General features: G+C 40.6%; 1 long non-coding RNA gene across 2 annotated transcripts in view; it reads left to right on the top strand.

Annotated features, from left to right (window-relative positions):
* Positions 1 to 19,636, top strand: part of LOC113946694 — a 76,046-nt gene extending 56,410 nt beyond the window's left edge. For both annotated transcript variants that reach the window (XR_003527519.1, XR_003527518.1), the window contains exons 3-5: positions 5,943 to 6,011; positions 17,561 to 17,725; positions 18,614 to 19,636. This is a non-coding gene — a long non-coding RNA (uncharacterized LOC113946694). The remainder of the gene's footprint in view (positions 1 to 5,942; positions 6,012 to 17,560; positions 17,726 to 18,613) is intronic.
* The last annotated feature ends 1,103 nt before the right edge of the window (positions 19,637 to 20,739 follow it).

Here is a 20,739-nt window from a genome sequence, read left to right as displayed (position 1 = left end):
GCAGAGGCAAAGTTCCCATGGAGCAATGAATTCCCAAGCAGCACAGTTTTAGAAAGCGACAGAAACCAGTTTTGTTGAACCTGGATGCAGTGAAGGTCTGCTGATAGTGGCAGAAGACCTACATAATTCCATGACAGTGCAAAGTCTGTATGATCACCTGGGTTACGGCCATCTTTCTGTTGTGTTTCTCTATAAGCAGAATTATGCTTGGTAAGGAGTATGAGTGATAGACAGAGGGTTTGATATTGGTATATTTGCTTTAAATTTAAGGAAAAAAATGAAGGTATTTTTCCCTATGTTGTGTGTATATTGTTTTAGATCTCTTGATCAGCTGGTCTTTATTTAGAAGTTGCAAGAGAAATCTATGTATTGGAAATCTATGAGGTTGTGTTACATTGGTTGTTTAAAATAGGGCCAGATAATGTTTATAATACATGTGTTGCAATATTCACTGTATCTCTGACATAAACCTATTGTGCAAACAGGAAGATGCTGTTGGCTCACAGGCAGAAGTAGGGGTCCCAACACTATTGGGATGCTCTCTATGGATGTTCACCCCAAGGAGCTAGCCTGGTTATTGCTGTGCTCATTTTGGTCTCTCCTATGTGACTGCCTCATTGAGTTGGGATCAGGACACTGCTTAAAAGGTCAGAAAAAAGTAAAGACAGCTAAGGTCTGGTGTATTTGAGACCAAACTAGAATGAGAGGTGAAAAGTCAGTGATCCCAGGCTGTGCTCTCCTCACCTGTCACAGACACTGACCTGTTCACATCTCTGTTCCTCAGTTTAACCCACCTGTCATGACAGTTACTCTCCACTAGAAGGGTTATGAATAATGTGACTATTACATAGCACCAGGTGTTATGCCTGGTGCCTTCCAACACAAATACATTAGCAAGTATCTGTTAATGGTTGCTCTGCTCCATGTTTCCAGAAGGGAAAAAGAGAGAGGAGCAGATTGTCCTTGTGATAACCTCTTCTACCACAGTAGGACCTGTCAGAAGAGGGCTGCAAACCATTAGAAACCCCAAGGAGAGACTACAGAGCCCTTCAAGACTTCTGGCATGGCTAAGAAAGGCAACTCCTGGAGAGTTCCCTTCTTTGCACTTCAGGAATTAGTACAACATTAAGTGTCTTTGAAAGAACACCAATCCTCTTTCCATCACCTTTCCCATGTAACTGTCTTCTGCCCCTCTACCACATTCATAGTATTTTGAAGGGTTCATTGATAATCCTTGCTGTGAGGTCTTAATATCCTTAATATTGGAAGACAAAAGTCAAATGGCAGTTACACAGCTAAAATTATCTGGTTAGTTTAAGAAACACAAAAATGTATAGCAAATATTTATATAAATTTATTTATATTTCCGCAGTGCTGCGGAAAGGGACCTGGTTGATGGCCAGTTGAATATGAGTCAGTCAGCCAACCCTGGCAGCCAGGAGGGCCAACCATGTCCAGGGGTGTATCAGGCACAGCATCACCAGCCGGTCGAGGGAGGAGATTGTCCCGCTCTGCTCTGCACTGGTGTGGCCTCACCTTGAATATTGTGGCAGTTTTGGGCACCACAATATAGGAAGATATTCAGTTATTAGAGAGTGTTCAATGGAGAGCAAAGAAGATGGTGAAGGCCCTTGAGGGGATGACCTATGAGGAGTGGCTGAGGTCACTTGGTCAGTTCAGCCTGGAGAAGAGGAAACTGAGGAGAGACCTCACTGCAGTCTCAACTTCCTCACGAGGGAGAGAGGAGGGGCAGGCACTGATCTCCTCTCTGTGGTGACCAGTGATAGGACCCGAGGGAATGGCCTGAAGTTGTGTGAGGGGAGGTTTAGGTTGAGTATTAGAAAGAGGCTCTTCACCCAGAGAATGTTTGGATGCCGAACAGGCTCCCCGGGGAAGTGGTCACAGCACCAAGCCTGGCAGAATTCAGGAAGCAGTTGTACGATACTCTCAGGCACATGGTGTGACTCTTGGGAATGGTCCTGTGCAGGGCCAGGAATTGGACTCGGTGATCCTTGTGGGTCCCTTCCAACTCAGCAAATTCTGTGATTCTGTGATACAAGACAGATAAAATACAGGGCACAATCTCTAGAAGGAGGTAATTTCTACAGGTGTACCAAGAACAGCATTTAAGAGCAAGGCTAAGTTATGAAGCACATCCTTTAAAGGAACCATTTTGAAACAGGCCATTGTATTTCCCGTAATTATTTCTCTCATTTCACCAGTATTAATGGATGGATATTTGCTGGTTTCATGAGTGTCCACTTTAGTTAAGCTTCATCATATATTAAAGAAATTGATACAATCCAGGGTCTTTGCCCTAAAAGCTAATGCAGGGAAAGCTAGCAAAGTCTCTCAGGACACTTTATTACTGGGGGAAATGCAGCCCTGGGTGAAAGCCTGATGTAATAGCTAACTTCCACCAAAACACATAGTATCAACAGCATGGTTGGACGTTAGGAAATTAGGGACAAACAAGTCTTAGACATTGCAGTTAACAAAGAGTGAATTTTGGCACTTATGAGGAATGTGGCTACCCTGGGGTATAGACACAGTGTGTTGGGATCATATGAAAGTCAGTGTTGCGATCAGGCTTTCTGGTAAGCTCTGTTTTCTGTGACCCAGGTGACTATAGTGGTCTATCTTTGTATGGCACAGAAGCTTTTAAGGTGTGGTTGACCTAGGTGAGTGAATAACCCCACTGAACACAGGGACTATAACTGTATGCTTGAAATTAAGTGTGTGTGTGAGTCTCATGTTGACCTGGCCTTGGAAACACAAGACATGTCTTCTGGGGAAAGGAAAGGAGAAGTAGTGGTTGAGAACGAAAGCAGAGACAAATTATTTGAGAGCGTAGTTACTCCTCTTCTGTGTAGTTACATTCAGGAAAAGAGAAAACAGGAACATGTGCTATATCATTCTGTGGAAGCTGCTTGTGTCTAGATGTGTGATGTGTCAAATACATAGTACCACAGACTACTTGAATAAAAAAGTGGGTGTCTCTGAAGTGGATGGGTACATGATCACAATGAAATTCCATTTTTTTATTTAAGTTTCATATGGTGAAATAAAACAGTAGTGAAAATAAAACTGTGATATAAGTATTCTCACAGGAGTTGCACAGGTGAGCTTTTAATATTTAACTTTTGGCATATAAATATGACTATAATTTCTGTAAGCAGCTAGTGATAATTTCTGTGTGTGCTTGTAGGACATAGAATTTCTAGGAAAGAAGTTGAAAAAGTGATTGTACAGTGGCTCCCGTAAATCCCTAAGTCTTTCCTTTACATCTCAGTGTCTCAGAAGCCATTATGTCTACAAAGGCAGAAGCTGCAGTGCTTTGGTAGCTAGAGGAAGATTTCATTGTATGTGTATGGGCCAACCTACACATATGTGCGAGTTCGTGACTGCATTTTGGAGTCTGTACCATAGAGAGGGAAGGTCATGTAAAAGGGTACATATGGGTTTGGAAAATATAAATGGAAGACTTTTTTTCCCCTGCTATTGATAGTTATAGTTGCTAAAAGCATTGTGGTGTATTCTGAAAAAATGAGGTTTACGCAAGCATAAGCTTTGGAAAGTTTGGTTAGACAAGGTCCTGGTGCAAGACAGTAACAGTTCTGTATGGGTTGGAGTGTTTCTTATTGATTGTGCTACGCACAAGGAGGAGAAAGAGTTATTCACACCTGGTAGCAGGGAGACACACTGTTTCCCTCCCCATGAAAACCACTCAAAGTGAACAGATGCCCTCTAATTTCCTGTGGCCTGTGTCAAGAAGGGTATTTGTCACTAATTTAAAAGTATACAGAAAGGTAAGTGCAGGAACTGGTGGGTTTTTTTCCCTTGAGTTTGCATAGGAAAATAATTGAAGGCAAACATTGTACGTTATAAGGAATATATTGGTCTGCATTTGGCATTCTTTTATTGCAGATTACAGACCCAGAGGTCTGATTCTGATGTCAGTGAAGTGAATGGCACATTTCCTATTGATTTCAGGGAAAGAAGGAGCAGACTACAACCCAACATGAGAAAGGTGAAAGCTGCTCCTTTAGAAGTATGCTATCCTTTATATTTAGGCCCCCAAAATAATTTTTTCTTAGTGTCCTGGGAAGTAGATGGACATGAATTGTTTGTATTAAAAGTGTAATGAGGATTGTTTAAAGATGTAAATGTCATCTTTAACATTGCTGAACCAAAAATATAGAAGATTCTGCCAGTGCATGAAAGTGAAACTAGCTGAGAACAAAAGTGAAACCAACAGGCAACTCTCACTCCCCAGGCTGAGTAAAATGCAGAAAAGTAAATCCTAAACTGGTGATGCTAAACAGTAAATTTGAATTGTAAAATTTTCTTTAGTTTTATTAGTGTGTGAAAGTGTTGCTAGTGATCTAGATAAAGATTTCCCCTAAGATAGATGTTTTCTCATGATGGTATCTTTTTAAAAAGTCAGAACCAATTAAAAATGTCTAATTTTTTATTTATGATGTTTAGGGGCATCTATAAATGTTACCCCCTTTTCTTTTCCATGCATTTTTCTGTTTCACGTGTTGCATCACAGGCTTGCAAGTCATGTACACTTAATATGCTGACAGGAGCATGTGCTAGAGCAAGACAGTATTAACCTTACTTTGCAAAAGTATTGGGGACTGTAATCAGCAAGTTTCTAGAGAAGGGAAAGGAAAAGTATCTTAAAAAATATATAAAAATGACTTTAGAATGTGTTTAATCTGTAAAACACTAAAAAATGAGAGGCAGTGTAGCAAAGGGGAGAGACAGATAGACAGTTCTCTCTGCCCCGTTTAGTATGATCAGCAGGAGACAAATGTACAGAAAAGTGGGCAAATACCAAACAAAACAACACCAGAGGGTAAAAAAAAGCAATGGGAGTCATGGAGAAAAAGGGAGAATGGAGAAAATAAGTGATTTAGATAAGTTAATATTGTGCAAAATTCTTCCTTGTTTCACATTTGTCAATGTCTAGGAAATTGGGTGGAAAAATACATGTGCAGCAACAGTCTGCTATAGATCTAAGCAGTATTAGGAGGCTAAAATATGTGGACGGAGAAGGGTAAGAGATGGCAAGTGTTTTGTTTTGTTTTGTTTTGTTTTAAAAAAAGGCAGTTTAGTCATAAGTACTACACCCTCCAGTGCTGAGGCTTTCTGTCCATGATTTACATTGATAATGCCTATTAAATGACAAACTGAAGGAAGGGGTTTTTTTTGAAATTTAGCACAATGAATTTGGACTCATTATCTTGAACTTTTTTCCCCTCTCACATTTGTTTGAAAAAGTGTAGAGGGAAAAAGGGGGGGTAACAGTGTATAGACAGTGATTTTAGCTGGTATCTTCCTTGCATGTGAAGGGAGGAGATAGAAGTCTCAAAACTACAGGCCTATGGAAATTGTACAGCATCACAAATAAGTACAAAATAACACAAACCAAAGAAAAAATGGTAAAGCAGACACCGTATTTATCTGGGAAGGTATTTAGCTTCTAAAGCAGAGAAGGAAAAAGTTGCTGTGCAAAAAAATATCTCAGGACTCTGTCCCTCATGTAAATGGCTTAAAAAAATTTTTCAGTGTATGTAAAATAAATTATTTTTTTCTTTTTAAATGTAAGATCATGCCACTTGCAGTTAAATGTTGCTAATGAGATGGAGCATGCAGTGGTATACAGTTTAATATAGTGTTATATGGGCCTCTAAGAACTGAGAAACAGGTCTGGAAAATCTGGTACTTCAATTTACCATGTATGAAACTAATTTTTGGCATGTGCACCTGACTTATCAAGACCAATTTTGAGGACTTTAATTAGAATGCAATAGGAGTTCTTAAATGCTTTTCAGATCAAGAGATACAAAGCTTTGTGAGGGTCACATAATTTGAACGTCCAAAAATGTGTCCTGGCATACGATAATTTTAATCTATTCTCTCTTACATTATAGGGAGCCCGGCACAGCCCCTGTTCTGGACAGGAGGACAGACGTCCGAGGGAAATGAGCATAACTTCTCAGGTAATGCGCTGTTACTGATACCTTTTGATATAGAGAGAAAATAACTTTTCTGTTCAGATTAAATAATACCTGACCTTTTGGCCTTTTAGATTTTGGAGTTTATTGACATTTCAGGCAAACACAAATATTTTTGGTTTAGTTTGAGAGAGGTGAGGAGGCAAAATGTTGTGAGGGAGGGAAGTTAATGCCAAGTCCTTCTGAAGTCCAGTCAGTTGCAGGAGAACAGCAGTCCTTGCAGTGGTATACTGGATTTTCCTATTAAAAGATGCAAATGAGAGGATATTATAGAAAGATTGATGTATTTGTGAGTTGTGGTGTGTGTTTCAGTTCACGTCATATTAGAATAGCTAATAAATTGGAAATAGATGCTATAATCTGTGGTTGGTCAAAGACAGGGCTAAAAAAATAGGTCTTTCTAATTGTACATGGCTTTATTGTGTTGAAAAATATAGTTGATGTGGTAGCAATTAAAAGTAGTCTGTTTTGATTAAGTTGAAGGAACAAGACTTGTTTTTAAAGCATGTTGGTTAATTAAGCAAGAGTCAGGAAATGGCATAAAGCTAAAGATAGGATGTTTTTTGAAAAAAATGCAATTCTGTGAGGTCAAATTAATCAATAAATAAAATTTTCTGATCAGGAAAGAATCTGTATTTCTGAGATATTTTATACTTTGTGTAAGCTTTTTATACACCAATAGATAGAGGAGCTGTGTTAAAGTGTTGGACTTGCTATTGTGTTATGGTACATCACTTTTTCTTCCTGATTTGAATTGTTGATTCAACTGTGATAATTTAGACAAGAGAGAAATGTAAATTCCATTTAGCAAATGGGATGTTTTTAGTATTTAAAAAAAAGAGAGATTAAAAATTATTAGAAGTCTCTAAAAGCTATAATGTTGTTCTGTAACCTTATAAAAGGCAAAAATCTAAATCCTAATATTTCTACAGGCAAAATAATATACAATATCTAAAAAAAGTATAAACTGCTGTTAGAAAAGTTTTGAAATAAACAATATGTGAAGATAGGTGGTTAGGATTTTTAAGTATTTTTCTTCCCCTTTTCTCTCTCCTTTTTGGCAAGGAAAATTGAAATATTTATTTCAAATAGAAAAGGAATAAATAAATACAATTGGAATAAAACATTATGCTCGATATTTGGTGAACTTTGTTTTCTTATAAGTATTTTGGTTTTAAATGTAAGTGCTGTGAAATAGTTCAGATCTCAAAGTTTGTGGGGAGAAAATGTTTCAGCATCTTTGTTCCTACCTGAGGAATACATTTCAGAGGTCTATTTTCCCTGTTTGCAAAATACATTTTTATTAGATCTATGTATTTGGGTTAAGACTTACTTAAAATTACTTAATTAGGTTATACTGAAATTCTAAGTGATTTAAAAAGAAGGATTATGGTAATATGACAAAACATAACACTATTTTCATTGAAATTCTTAAATAAAGCCCTTTTAACATGCCAATTTTAAAAATCTATAAATTTAGGGTGTTAAAATAGTACAAAATATAAAAAGGCTGAACTCATAATGGAATGTATAATCCTATACCAGTGAGCAGGGATTTTTGTAGGTACGTCTGGAACATGAGAGGAGGTCATTTACACCTTAAGTTTGGTTTTGAGCATTTCTCTTGTTGTGTTGTCCTTTTCATTACTTTGTTATATATATGTAAATACTTATAAAATGTTTGTGGTTGATTTGTAAAGAGAAAATGTAGAGAAAGAGGTAACAGTGTAGGTACGCTAAGCTAGATGGGAATTGATTGTGTTTTCCAAGGAAAATCTGAAATATATACCAAAGTAGAAATTGCTATAGTAAGGAGTAAATTCTAAATAATTGTATTGAAGCCGTTTGAAATACCATGGCTGTGAATTGTCTTTAAAAACCTCCTATAAGTGTCCGAAAAACAGTGCAACATTAAAAGGTTTTCTAATTGTGTTTTCTCTAGATAAATCTATAGGCTTGTTATGTTGATTTAAGGCACAGAGTATTAAAAAATAAACTTTAAAAAGGAGTTACATATGTGTTTTTCTCATAGATAGCTTTTTTTTCTAAAAAGAAAAACGTATGTGTCTCTTTCCTCTGTGTTGTTTATGGTTTGAAATAAATAATAAATTTTTAGTGATTTATTTTTCAAAAAGAAGTATTTATATGAAAAATCTGGCAGTAGGTTTGTTTCACTTGTAATTTAATTTTGGAGAAATAGCAGAATGGTTCTGGATATTTGCATTTGTTTCAGAGGTTGGAGCCTAAGCCAGATTTCTGTGTAGTCTGTCAGGCAGTTACACGTCTGGGCATGTTACAGTTTGTAGCACTACAAATTAGAGCCATTTGACTTGTATTTGCTGCACGAGGCTTTCATAAAAAAAAAAAAAAATTGCAATTAAAATGGAAGTACAGGGGATGAGCTGTGTGTGTGCATGGGCTGTGTTTCGGGGTGCGGTGCTGAGCTGTGGAAGGGGTCGAGTGAGACCCAGTGGATTTTCCTCTGAGGTGCTGCTTCTGCCTGAACTTGTGATATCTGCACCCCCCACGCCCCGTCCCTCACTTATTTTATAAATGGATTATGACACTCTGGGTTATTTTTTAGATCGCAGCAGGTTAGTTGCATGCACATTGTTTGCTACTTATTTTAAAAGAGCAGCTGACAAACTGCTATATGTGTTAGTCATATGTGTACTGAGCACCTGTATGAAGAGTGTATGGGAAGGAGGCTAGAATAGGAACGTGTTACTGAGTTTTCCCATTCGTTTCACTGCAGGATAGCTCAGCATTTCCCAGTAACTTTGTCCCAAAGTTTTCTAGGGGTTGTAAAGCTATTTTTGAGTTAACTTGCTTATTACAATTTGCCTCCTTAAACAAAACAAACAAATAAAACCCCAAACAATTGGTAGAGGGTATTTCTGCTTTTTATCATCCGGCAGGGAGAGTGAGGTTAATACCAGTAACAAAGAACTGTGGTTGGGGACCAGAAACCTCAGTGCGGGAGCACCGAAAGCCGCCCCAGCATCAGCGGCCCGGGGCCGGCCGCTGGGCCGGGCCGGGCCGGGCCGCTCGGAGCGAGCTCCGCCGCCCCTCCGGGCCGGGCCGGAGGCGGCCGTTCCTCCCGGGGCCGCACAGGAGCCGTGCCGGGGGCTCGGACGGGACCCGCTGGGCAGCCGCAAAGGCGGGCGGGGGGGGGCCGAGCGGGCTGGCAAAGGCTCCTCAGCGCCGCAGAGGGTTAATGACGGCGGAGCCGCGGGGGTCGGCGGGACTTGTAGGCGCCGAGGCATGACGGGAACTGGCGGGAACGGCCGGGATATGACGGGAGCGCCTGTGACGGCGCCCGCTTGGCTCAGGGTGGTGGGGCCGTCACTGTCCCGCCGGGCCGGTCCATCCGTACTCAGCCGCCGCGCTGGGGCGGCCCGTGCCCGGCCGGGGCAGCTCGGGGAGCGCCGGCCTTACCCCCGCGCCCTGAGCAGCGGCCTCGGGGCGCGGCCCGGCCGGGTGCGCTCCTCGGGCGCCGGTAGCTCAGTGGCGGGTTCCCTCCTTCCCGCGGGGCCGGGGGTGCCCGGCCAGCCCTGCCCTGCCCCAGTGTCGCCGGGGCTGGGCGGCCGGGGCCTGCCTGTGCCGCCCGCGGCTCCGCGCCCCGGCCGGGCTGGCGGGCGGTGCCGCAGGGCGGGGGGTCACCGGCCGGGCTCGGCAGGGCTCCCCCCAGCCCGTTTCCTCCTGGGAGGGATTCGCTTTGGTTAAACGACGGGCGCGGCTCCTCCGCGCTGGCTCCGGGGCTCCCGCCGCACCTGTGGCCGCTCGGGGCCGAGGCACCGGCTTACGGGCTCGCTGCTTGTGCGGGGCTGGGCTTCCACTTTGTGCCGAGCACAGATGCTTTACTGCGGCCTCCATCGCCAGTCAGCCTGCGTGGATAGCAAAGGCATGCACGTGGCAGGAGGAGGTTGCATTTTTTATCTGCAAGTTTGGGTTTGGTTGGTTGGTTGGGTTTTTTTTAATGTGAAATGGAAGAATTAAGATGCTTAAACGTGCTGAAGTGCGTTGAAGTTACGGAGGGACAAACCCAGGAAGCAGGCAGGACTCAGCAGTCTACCTCATAGCAGGGGTTTTTCTCTGTGAACAAAGTAGGGAGGGAAGAAGGAGGAGGAAATATACTACTTGATAATTTAATTTGTGCCAATAGTGGGCCCGAAGTGCAAAATCAGCTTCTTGTTAAACATTCTCATGTTTTAAAATAACTTGTTAATTACGTGGAGATACCTTACTGTATGTATGAAAGGAATGACAAGTAATAAATCAGTCTTAAGTGAATTTGGTAAATTTTGTTTGGATTCTTTTGTTTTCCTCCTTTTTGGCAGCAAGTCTTGAAATACGGTGGTGCCATGCATCAGCAGTCAGCTGAACTTGGGGCTGAACGTGCTTCTCATGGGAGCGAAACATGGTTATTAGGTTATTTTCCTTTGTAATAGTAATCCTCTTGAGATTCAGAAGTAAACATAATTTATTTTTTAACTAATAAAGAAGTACGAAGAAAATAATACTATTGAGCTCAAACAAAAGAAGAAAAGAAAGGAACTATGCCATAGTAGGTTTGTTTTCTATTGCTCATATTGCAGTTCAGTTTTGAGAGGAGGTGTGAGGAGCTCTACAAATATTTGTGTGTCTGAAAGCAGATTTTGCCAGTAATCATCACCTGAAATACAGTCCTTAATGTATACATAGATCCTCAGAAGAAAGAAAGCAAAGAAGTGATTTTTTTTTTTTAAATTATTTTTTAAGGGAAGTTATTGTTCCAGTGGAGGAAAAAAACCATTGTTTTTCTTGTAAAAAAAAATTGTTGGGTAGACAGAGAAAAGGGGTAAGTGTCTTAAGTGCCAGCTTTATAACACCTGGTGGTTTGGACTTGCGGAGTTAAGCTGTCAAAGATGACTTGAGATACAAAATCAGCCAGTCCAGAACAAAACAAAATATAAAAAATCAAGACAAGGAAAATGTGAATACTGTCATGTGTTTTAAACTTATTAGGCCCACTCTGTTCCCATTCTGAAAAGAACCACTGTTTTTCCAGTTTTGCAGTAGGAAATTTTACTGGATTCTGTTTTATTTTAGTGGCAATGCATTAACACTGCACTTGTGCATTAGCACAATAAATACAATATATCCCCTCTCCAAAAATGTATAATGTAACTGTAAAGACTGTATAAGCAGTGGAAGCTACATGTAAAGGGGGTCAAATAGTTGAGGGTACCCAAAAGAAAGACAAGATTAGTGATACAGATGGTCTAATCTGACAACCACTGTACACTTAGCTGTAGGACAATTTTCCATTTGAAGAGTGAAATAAAATCACAGAGAAATTAAAGGTGGCTTGAAATGCGGCGCAGTTTTAGCAAAAGAAAGTGCTAGACTAATTTGTTACCTTACATGTTTCATTGTGAGGAAACTGGTACTGTACAGCGTGAGGAAATCATGTAAAATGGAAAAAATTTTGATTAATTACATTGTAAGCTAACTTTGGAATGCACTGACAGATAATAGTTGGAAAGAAGGCTTCAAACTCGTGTTTTCAAAGACTGTATTGGAGTTCTTTCCTTAGTGACACCAGGGAAAAAGTAGAATGGTGATAAAATCTTATGACAAAAAAAATGGCGGACTGTATTGATAGAGAGGAGGATTGGAATATCCCGTGTACCAACAAGATAAATCAAAACTGAGATTAATAGAATTAGATGAGATCTAGTGATGCAAATAGAAACTAATCACAATTTATTCTGAAAGAGTTCGTCGCTTCAGTGGTGAGTTGGTAGTCGGTGCAGTAGTCAGCAGCAGAATGATAGCATGCTGCTATGTGATGTGGCTGAGAAAATAAAAAAAAAAAGGTGGTGTCCTAGAAAGCATTATGGGATGGATTTACTGTGTGTATAGGATATATTACTGTCAAAGTATATGGCATTAGTAAAACCCTATCTGGAGCCCAAATATCACCCACATTCAGATTAAATGGATTCAAACAGATGGATGGAACAGATGCGGAAAAGAACCACATGGATGTTAAGAGGAATAGAGAGGCTTAACGGAAAGGCACAGAAGTGACAATTACACTGTTTTTATATAGGGAAGGAAAATAATTATGTGAGCTCAAGATTAGAGTAAAGAAGCAAAACAAATGCATGCAAAGGGGATAATGGGCAGAGTTTGCTGAAAATTGCAGGAAGAGCTCTATCTATCAGACCAACAATATTCTAAAGCAGTTTCAAATGAGAAGTTTAAATTTCTTTTTAAATGAAGTTAGATGTATCCAGAAAAGAACACCAGTACTGGGTTCTGTGTAGTATTGGGGAATTTGACTCAGGAATCCTGGATATTCCCTCACATAATTCTGCATTCTTGTTTATCAGTAAAATGGATTCTGAGATGGATATGTTCATTTACAGTAGGTCCACTTTGAAAGTGCTGCTGGTTTTTGTCATTTTAATGTGTTTTTCCGTTAATTAATTCTTTTCTTTAAGCACCTTAATAGAGACAGAGTAGTTTGGTTATATTTGCTATGAATTGTGTGTGTGGTTTGGACACCATGCTGAAGGTGTATTCACATAGTGCTGCTTGACATCTTGATCCTGGATGGGCTACTTGTAGAAGTCTTCATGGAAAAATTTTTTGGAAAGTATTTAAATGAAAAACTCAAGTCATCTAGGGCAAGGCAATGTTGCATTCTAAAAAAAGGGAGGTATAATCAGCTTCCTTAGGTGTGAGACCTTGTGTCTTTTTTTTTGCCTTTTGAACTCCATAGTTTTTACATACAGCATTTAGTGCAGCACTGAAAAACTGACAGAAGAACCTAATGATTAAAGAACATTGCTTTTCAGCAAGGCTACCATCCTCTAGGCAGACAGTTTAGGTTTTTACTTGGCTTTTTGCTATTTGGAAAATCTCCTCAAAGCAGGGAGTTAAGCAGTCATTGCTCAGTCATCCATTTTAATTTTATTTCTCAGTCCACATCTGTAGCAGGTTATTCAAAGAGAAATAATATAATATGTTTTAAGGATGTAACTTCCCATTCAGTGGTCAATAGAAAACTAAGTGATAAAATCAATCTAATCATCAATTTATGCATTAAGTGCTACCAGTGGCACTTTCAATAGTTGCTGAAGCAAAGGAATGAATGGATTATAGGGATTAAACTTCCTTCATATGCCTAGAGGGAAACAAGTAATGAAAATGGAAGGCTTATTTGGTATGAGACAGCACAAAAGACTTGGAAGACAAAAAAATAAATATGTATTATTTCTAAATTGTTTCTTGCACATTTTTTCTGTAATGTGGGATTTGAGCTACGGATTCAATCTTGAGGCTTACAGGGCAGAAGTGAGACCATAAAAGTGATTGTATGAGTATGGAATGAAACATGGCTGGTTGTTATCTAACCCAGATTCCCAAAAAATATTTCTCTCTTCCATCATGAGTCTGATTCTTTAACGAAAATAATTCCTATACATAGCAGATTCCTCAGGTTCTTTCTCTTGTTCTTTTCTTGACCTTTTTGAGCTGGAAGAAAGTCAAGGACTTTCCCATTGAAATGGTGGGAACACAGTGTTAGGTCTTCAGCAAAGTAGGATTTTCTGACCTGCTTTGCCTGTGTCATCCTCCAAGGCTTTCCACTGCAAAAAGAGACACTTCCGCTAGTGTCACCAATTTCTTGTTCTCTTTTGCTGCATTGCCTCTTGAAATACTACTGATTGGAGGAGAAAATTCATGGAAGTGAGAAGCATTCATGTGACAAGGTTGATAATGATATTTGTGTGATTCGATAACAAAAGCAAAACAGCTAATATTTTAATATTAAACAAAAAATAGATGTACTGAGTAGGGCAAGTCCATTCTTTGACTGGTTCTATGTAAACAAGTCTGGGCAGAATATGTACATATGTATACTCACAAATGTATATATACCTATAAACCTGATTTGCTGTGCATGCTGGCTAATGAGCAAAAGTAATAGAGGATCAATATATAGAAGAACTGGAAACTAAGACACTGAACAAAATCAAAGTACGCTCGAGCTTGAATTGGTGGCAGTAGACTGTGAAAGGGATGGCTCAAGGCAGCCTGCAGTAGCATTTTTTGGGTTGGGGTTTTTTATTTTTGATGTTTGTTTGTTTTTAATTAGTATTTGTAGGAATGCTTTGGAGCCAGGTCATTGCTGCTGTAAATCTTCCGATTTCCATTGATGTCTCCAGAGGGATAGTGTTTTACACCCCCTGAATAGATGGTGTTCTTGCTGGAAACATTATTGTGGTGTCTTTGGTCTTACATTGTTTTTAAACAAGGGTGGTTTTGAAATGCTAAAATTAATGGTTAAAACTAATGGTAGGACTCTTTAGGAAGTCTAAAAGCTGGACATTTTAAAGAAGTATGGAGAATTGGAAGAAAAACATATGGACGCATAATTGGGTGTTAAAGATAAATAGGAAACAGGTTTGTTTTTTTTTTTTTGCTATCAACTTCTGCCGCTGGTGGGGTCCTAACTGAACTTTCTACCATCCCATTTCCTCTAGGAGTGATACACTGTGCTTAACAGGCATTCTTCAAAACTTAATTCATGTTTGTGAAATACTGGGAGTGCCCAAGACAAAGTCTTCTACAAATACCAGGTGCACCAGAACTATCTGGCAAGTGGATCTTTAATGAGAGACTTGAGGATGATGGATTTTTTTAAAAAGGATATGATGATGGAAGAGGTAAATTGTTATGTGAAAGAGAGGAAATGTCACATGATTTCTGTCTCTTGGGTATGTACCAGCTTGTGCGAGGTAGTCTCTTTCAGAGATGTGGTGGAGCAGGGTGGAGGGAGAGCTATAGACACAATCTCACATTCAATACGCTCCACAAAAGGATGCTGTGAAAGAGGGTTGAGTGTATCTAATACAGTGCAGTGGATGAATAATGGGTTATAGATGAGGAGACAGAGGTTTATTAACAAATGTAGTCTATCATCTGCATCTGAAAGTGATTGTATGATGCAAGGTGAGACTGAGTGTTGGCAGTGGTGTGAGGGACATGTATTCCTGAACTTTGTTTATTTTACGTGGACAAGTATCTGTATCACTTATCTACAGTTACGAAACTAGGTAGAAGAGACATCAAGGATTAAACAATGAGCACACAGTATTTCATTTCTACAGATGATATTTTCAGCTCAAAATCAATATATTTCAGTGGGCTGTAGGATTGAAGAAGGTTAATCTTCTGTTGCCATGGCCATATTATGTCTCTCCAGTAAACACATGCTGCACTTGGATTTGCAGCATGCACAACTATTAGAATTTTTTTTTAGTAGTACTTGATTTCCAGTGTTGCTGGAGATTAAAAAAAAAAAAACCAACACTTTATATGCATGTCCTACTCAAGACTTTCCTTAGTTTGCATGATGAGAGGATCTGGAGCTCCCCATTGTAATCACTTCTGAAAACTCTAAATGGGGAATGGCAATAAAAAGAGCAATTTTGAGATTTTACAGGAGACTCACCTGTTAATCCACAGTAGGTAAAAGTGAAAAAACCCTGTACAAAGTACTAGAAGTTTATAGTGCCATTTGTCTTGTTTTCTGTTTGTAAGGGAAGTGAACAGACCTTCTCATAAAGAGCTGTGTACATCTGCTTGACATGCTAAATTTACAATCTATAGACTCAACTAGTTAATATGCCAACTACTTTAGGTTCTGTTTATCTTCCATTGCTACATTTGTCTGGAGTGTTTTGTTGTTGAGAAATTTTGGACTTTATTCCCTAAAGCAGAAGGACAGGTTGCTGATGCCAAAATTTATTTAAGAAACAAGGAGTGTATAGCTGCTACACAGTGTGGTAACCTAAAATGCCTGAATGGCTCAATTTCAAAGCTAAGACTTGTGTTCCAAAGCTGGCTTGTGTTTGCAGGTCCCTGTTCTTCTCACATAAACTACAGTCAAAAGTGTGCAATTGCAGGATGAGTGACACACCAATCAAAATCTGTGCCTACTTGCTTATTTATTATGGCACTTTATGTTACCAGTTCCGTCCCTTTCTCTCAACCAACTGCTCTCTGGCTCATTTTCTCCTGTAAGCTCTGCAGAGCAGGGACAGTCAGCTCTTCTGTGGTTGTTCAGTGCCTGGTGCCCCTTCTCACAAGTGTTGAGGCACCCTGTGTTAGGCCCATGGGAGTACTGTAGGGCTCACAGCAGGAGCCCCAGTCTTGGGCTGCTGCTGGCAAGGCCCAAGTCTGAAACATAGATGCCCAAGCACCTGCTTGGAGGGAAGAGGGTTACATAAATACCTGTTTTCAGAGTTGCCCAAATACATGGCTTTAACACATGTTTAAGATTTATGCACAAGATGGCACTGAGAATGTCTGCCCCAGCCCCTCCAGTCCCACTGGCTTTCCCTCACATCATTGCAGATGATGGAAAACCAGTTATTAGGAAAAAGTTTTTACTGAGGGTGGTGAGGCAGTGGAACGGGTTGCCCAGAGAAGTTGTGGATGCCCCATCCCTGTGAGTTTTCAAGGCCAGGTTGGATGGGACCCTGAGCCACCTGGTCTGGTAAAAGGTATCCATGCCCACAGCAGGGAGGGTTGGAACTAGATGCTCTTTAATGTCCCTTCTAGCCCAAACCATTCTGTAGTTCTATGATAAGATGATTGATTCTATGATTCTGTGTGCTGTGCAACAGCTTCAGCAAGATCACCTCACCCAGCACACATCTGTACCATGCTGTTGAAACACTTTGCTGCCCTTTCAGGCAGAAGAGGGAAAACTGAGTTCCTGGGTGAGTGCTAAATAGCATGCAGACTTGGCGGGGTACGATGACCCCTGCAAAGAGATGGAGTGGGTGCCTAAGGAAAGGCTGAGGGTTGAGAATTCCACACAAGGTATCTTGCCTCACCCCACGGTTAGGATCAACTCAGCAGTGGATGAGGTGTCTTGAGGGATTTGTTGGCATGTATAACTGGTTCTTGTAGACATCTTCATTTAACAGGATGGATAATGAAGATTATGTTCTTAGGTATTCTACTTTTTGCCTTCAGTGTGCACTGGGGCAGGGTGTTGTAATTTGAGGCTGTGGATTTAGGCAAAGACATACTGCAGTGCTCAGCACTGCAAGAGCCAGGCCCTTTTTTGAATCTGGCCTCACCTCAGTAAGTGTGAGTAATGATAACAGAGGCATGAGAGCAGAATGACTGTACAGAAGGGAGAGCTGCTCTTGACTTGCTAGAGTGAAAAACATATTTGTAAAGGGATAAAATTAGTGTTGGGTACAAGAATGCCATTTAATGAAACAAATGACTACACTTCTTCTCAGTGGCACAAAAAGCACGTGACACATCCCAGATAACCAGCAGTCCCCCATTCTGCTCTAAGAGTTGCTGTAGAGCTTTGTCTCCTTTTGATATATTCCTCTCTGTAGTTCTACATCCTTATTTTTTGTTCATTATTGTTGCATTTTTTACTCATGCTTGTCTTTACTCCTTTAGCTTTCCTGAATACTTCTCTTTTGTCTCTCTTGTTATCTGCCATACAGCTTGGCCACCTTCCATGTGATGGAGCAATGTAGCTGACTTGTGGGTTGACTTAGGCTTGCATCACCATCCTGACCCGGGTTGCATCAGCAGTCATCTGGAACTGACTACATGCCTGAACTGATAAAAGTTGCTGTGGAAATATGGATCTCTGGGGCCTTTGCAAGGTATCTTCATATGTATGTGTGTATGCATGTTGATGTGTGAGCACATTCAAAATGCCTGTCTGTTCTATCAGCTCAGCTGACTGAGTGCTCCTTTGGGATTTGCTGCTGCTTATGGCAAATGGGAACAGACTTGCAAAGCTCAGGAGAATACTGGGATTGACCCTGAAAAGGGGGATATGCCTGTTGCCTAGGAATACCCATAAGCAAGAGATCCAAAAACCATCACTTGACCTTTGTATAGTTCTTTCCCTTCCAGTGAGTCCCTTTCCCTGCCTGTGACTCATCTTCTTCTAAATGTAGACTGTAAGCTTCTCAGAGGACTGCCTTTCTCTCTGAACAGAGTAGCATAAAAAATAGCAACACTGTTGAATAACTAGTATTATTTTTTAACACAAAAAACCTAAGGGCTGCCTTGCTGTATCTGTGCTTCTCTGTCAACGGATTTATCAGTTCCCTCAACAGAACAGCGGGGCAGATTCTGTCCTGACCCACGACAAGAAGGTTGTTCAAAGAAGAGGTCTCCGGAGCAGCACAACTGCAGTGCAGTGGGGAGTAGACGTTCTAATAAAAGATGGGCAGGCTCTGACAAAGGCCAACACATCTTCCATGGCACCCATGTACTTACTTCCCTATTTCTGACCAATTTGTAATTGGCAGCATCCCCTTAGTAACTGCAGTGTGGCTTATGTGAATGTCCAGTAGGAAGCTGCCTGCTCCCTTCAGCAGGTTATTCAACACCCATCTCCTTTTCTCCAACCTCTACATACACTGTCCAGCTGCCCAGTCCACTTCCATTCTCAACTCTTGGTGACACTGCAGCTCTTGTGTTGTCTTTGACTTGTAGTAGATCTCTTACTCTGGGCAAACTGGTACCTTTTCTCTTTTCAGATGCTTGTGCCATGTCCTGTCTCTGTTGCCTGATCCTCTGGAGGACAAAAGAGTGAGAATCAGCAGTGTGTCACTTATCCTGCAAACAGTTTGAGAACTGCTTTGACAGCCAGTGGAAGAAAATAGTGTGATGTGGTCACAGCAAGCACCTGTTCTTTCTAACAATTTACAATTGCACTATGATCCCATTGAGAGTGATACTTGAACCTCCCTCTGATTAGCTGTTCTTTTCTCTTGCTGTAACAACATTGTTTCTTTCCAACACAGGAGTGTTTATGCAGAAATGCCAAGATTCTCTACACAGATTACAGTAGGTTTACAAATTAAGGAAAAACTAGTATGGAACAAGAGGAAAATAATCCCAGCATTTTGCACTTGTAATCAAAATCCTGTCTTTGGAGGGTGTTATGTCAAATATACACTTAGTGAGGCTATGAGGATTTTCCTTGTGTAACGGCAAGAGTTAGCCCTAGCATATCACACTATTCTAAAAATGGTGTCCAGTAAGCAATAGGTGGCCTCTCTTGGAAAAAAATCAGGAAAAAAGTTGGTGAAATCTGGATCCTCTGCAGTGTCACTTTCACAGTTGAGTGACTGACAAACAAAAGCAAAGAAAAAAAACCAGTGGGCTAAATCACCATGAGATTGTGGAATTGAATAAAATCCAGCGACGTTCCCTTCTATTAGGTCTGATGTAAGTGCTGTATGGTAAAGACTAATTTCTAAAAGTCAGCTGTAAACCTATAGGTCAGCCAATAAGACAGGGACTTGACACATTTTTCATTGTGAAGTGTATGATAGTTTCATGCCTTTAATCAACGTCACTGCAAACAGTATATTGTTGAATCCAATGGAACTGGAATCCTGCTATGAATTTAATTGTTTTCCACAAGTAGAACAGAAGCCTTTGATTTCTATTAATTATGTATCTGCGTGAAAAGCTATTTTGTGTGTATATATATTTAACAACAGGAAACGTAACACATATTTATTTTTATTAAACTAATAAAAGGGATAAACCTATCAAAGCATGTTTTCGTTTAATTTCTTTGGTCTTGTTTCCCTTAGCATGAAACATGAAAGGTCATTAAGTTCAACCTCATGTATCTCAGGACACACACTTCTTTCTATGAGATAACTGACGTCATACAAAAGCATCTTGTTTCTAAATGAGAACTTTGAGGTTGCAATAGTCCTTGTAACTGCAATCAACCATGGTTAGGTTGAGGCCTCAAGGTGCAACACTGGAGGTATTACTTACCTGTTGCAATTAGGGTGGCACCTTGCATGAGATCTTTCCAAACTCTTGCAAATGTAATCCCTGCATTGAGGAGCTCATGCTTTATGAACAACGAGCAGCAAAAGGTTAGGAAACATGGAATAGGACAAGGAGAGAGAAATTGTAGAGCTCTTGTAAATTCATTCAGTTCATAGTAAGCAGTCTGCAGGAGTGGGATCTCTAAAGGGTAGCCAGATCTGTAGCATGTTGGGGTTTGGCAGATCTGTGGCATGTTGGTTCTCCACCTCCTGGAGGAGAACATGCTGTGTGGAAAGTCATGCAAAGGAGAGAGTGAGGGGAACTGGCACATGGCTGCAGCCTGGCAGCAGTGCTTTAGCAGAGGCAAGGGTGGCATGGAAAGATGGAAGTTCCTGAAAACTGTCTGTGGCAAAGCTATGTGTGGATACTCGTGAACACAGGTGTCACCAGCTTGAGTGGCTCTGGCAGCAGCTGGAGAAACAGCAAGAGGAAGAGAGCAATGTAATAAAATTGATGGATGAGGAAGATGAACTCTACGTTTGTTTTGGATTCAGGTGGGATTTTTGGTGGGGTATCTGGGAAGGCCAAATTGGGCTCTCCTAGGTGTCAGAGCAGCGTGGTAAGAGGATGAAGCCTGAGGCAGTGATGCTTTGGTATGGCTTGGAGATCTTCAGCAGTAGTGGCTGGATTTGGGTATGACCTGTTTGCCAGCGCAGGGGAGAAAGGAAAAGCAACATCAAAACTGCCCCCTATTCTACCTGTTGTCAATCTCTCAGACATATGCTCCAAAAAACCTCGTCTAGAGAATGTTTCTTACTGCTTGAAATTAAGTCATTGTCAAAGAAATGGTATGAAAGGTTTGTTTTAT

The sequence above is a fragment of the Corapipo altera genome, unplaced genomic scaffold (assembly GCF_003945725.1).
Source record: "Corapipo altera isolate COAL_440 unplaced genomic scaffold, ASM394572v1 23b, whole genome shotgun sequence".
Taxonomy (NCBI): Eukaryota; Metazoa; Chordata; class Aves; order Passeriformes; family Pipridae; genus Corapipo; species Corapipo altera.
The sequence above is the reverse complement of the archived record's forward strand: the minus strand, read 5'-3'. Positions and strand labels throughout refer to the sequence as shown.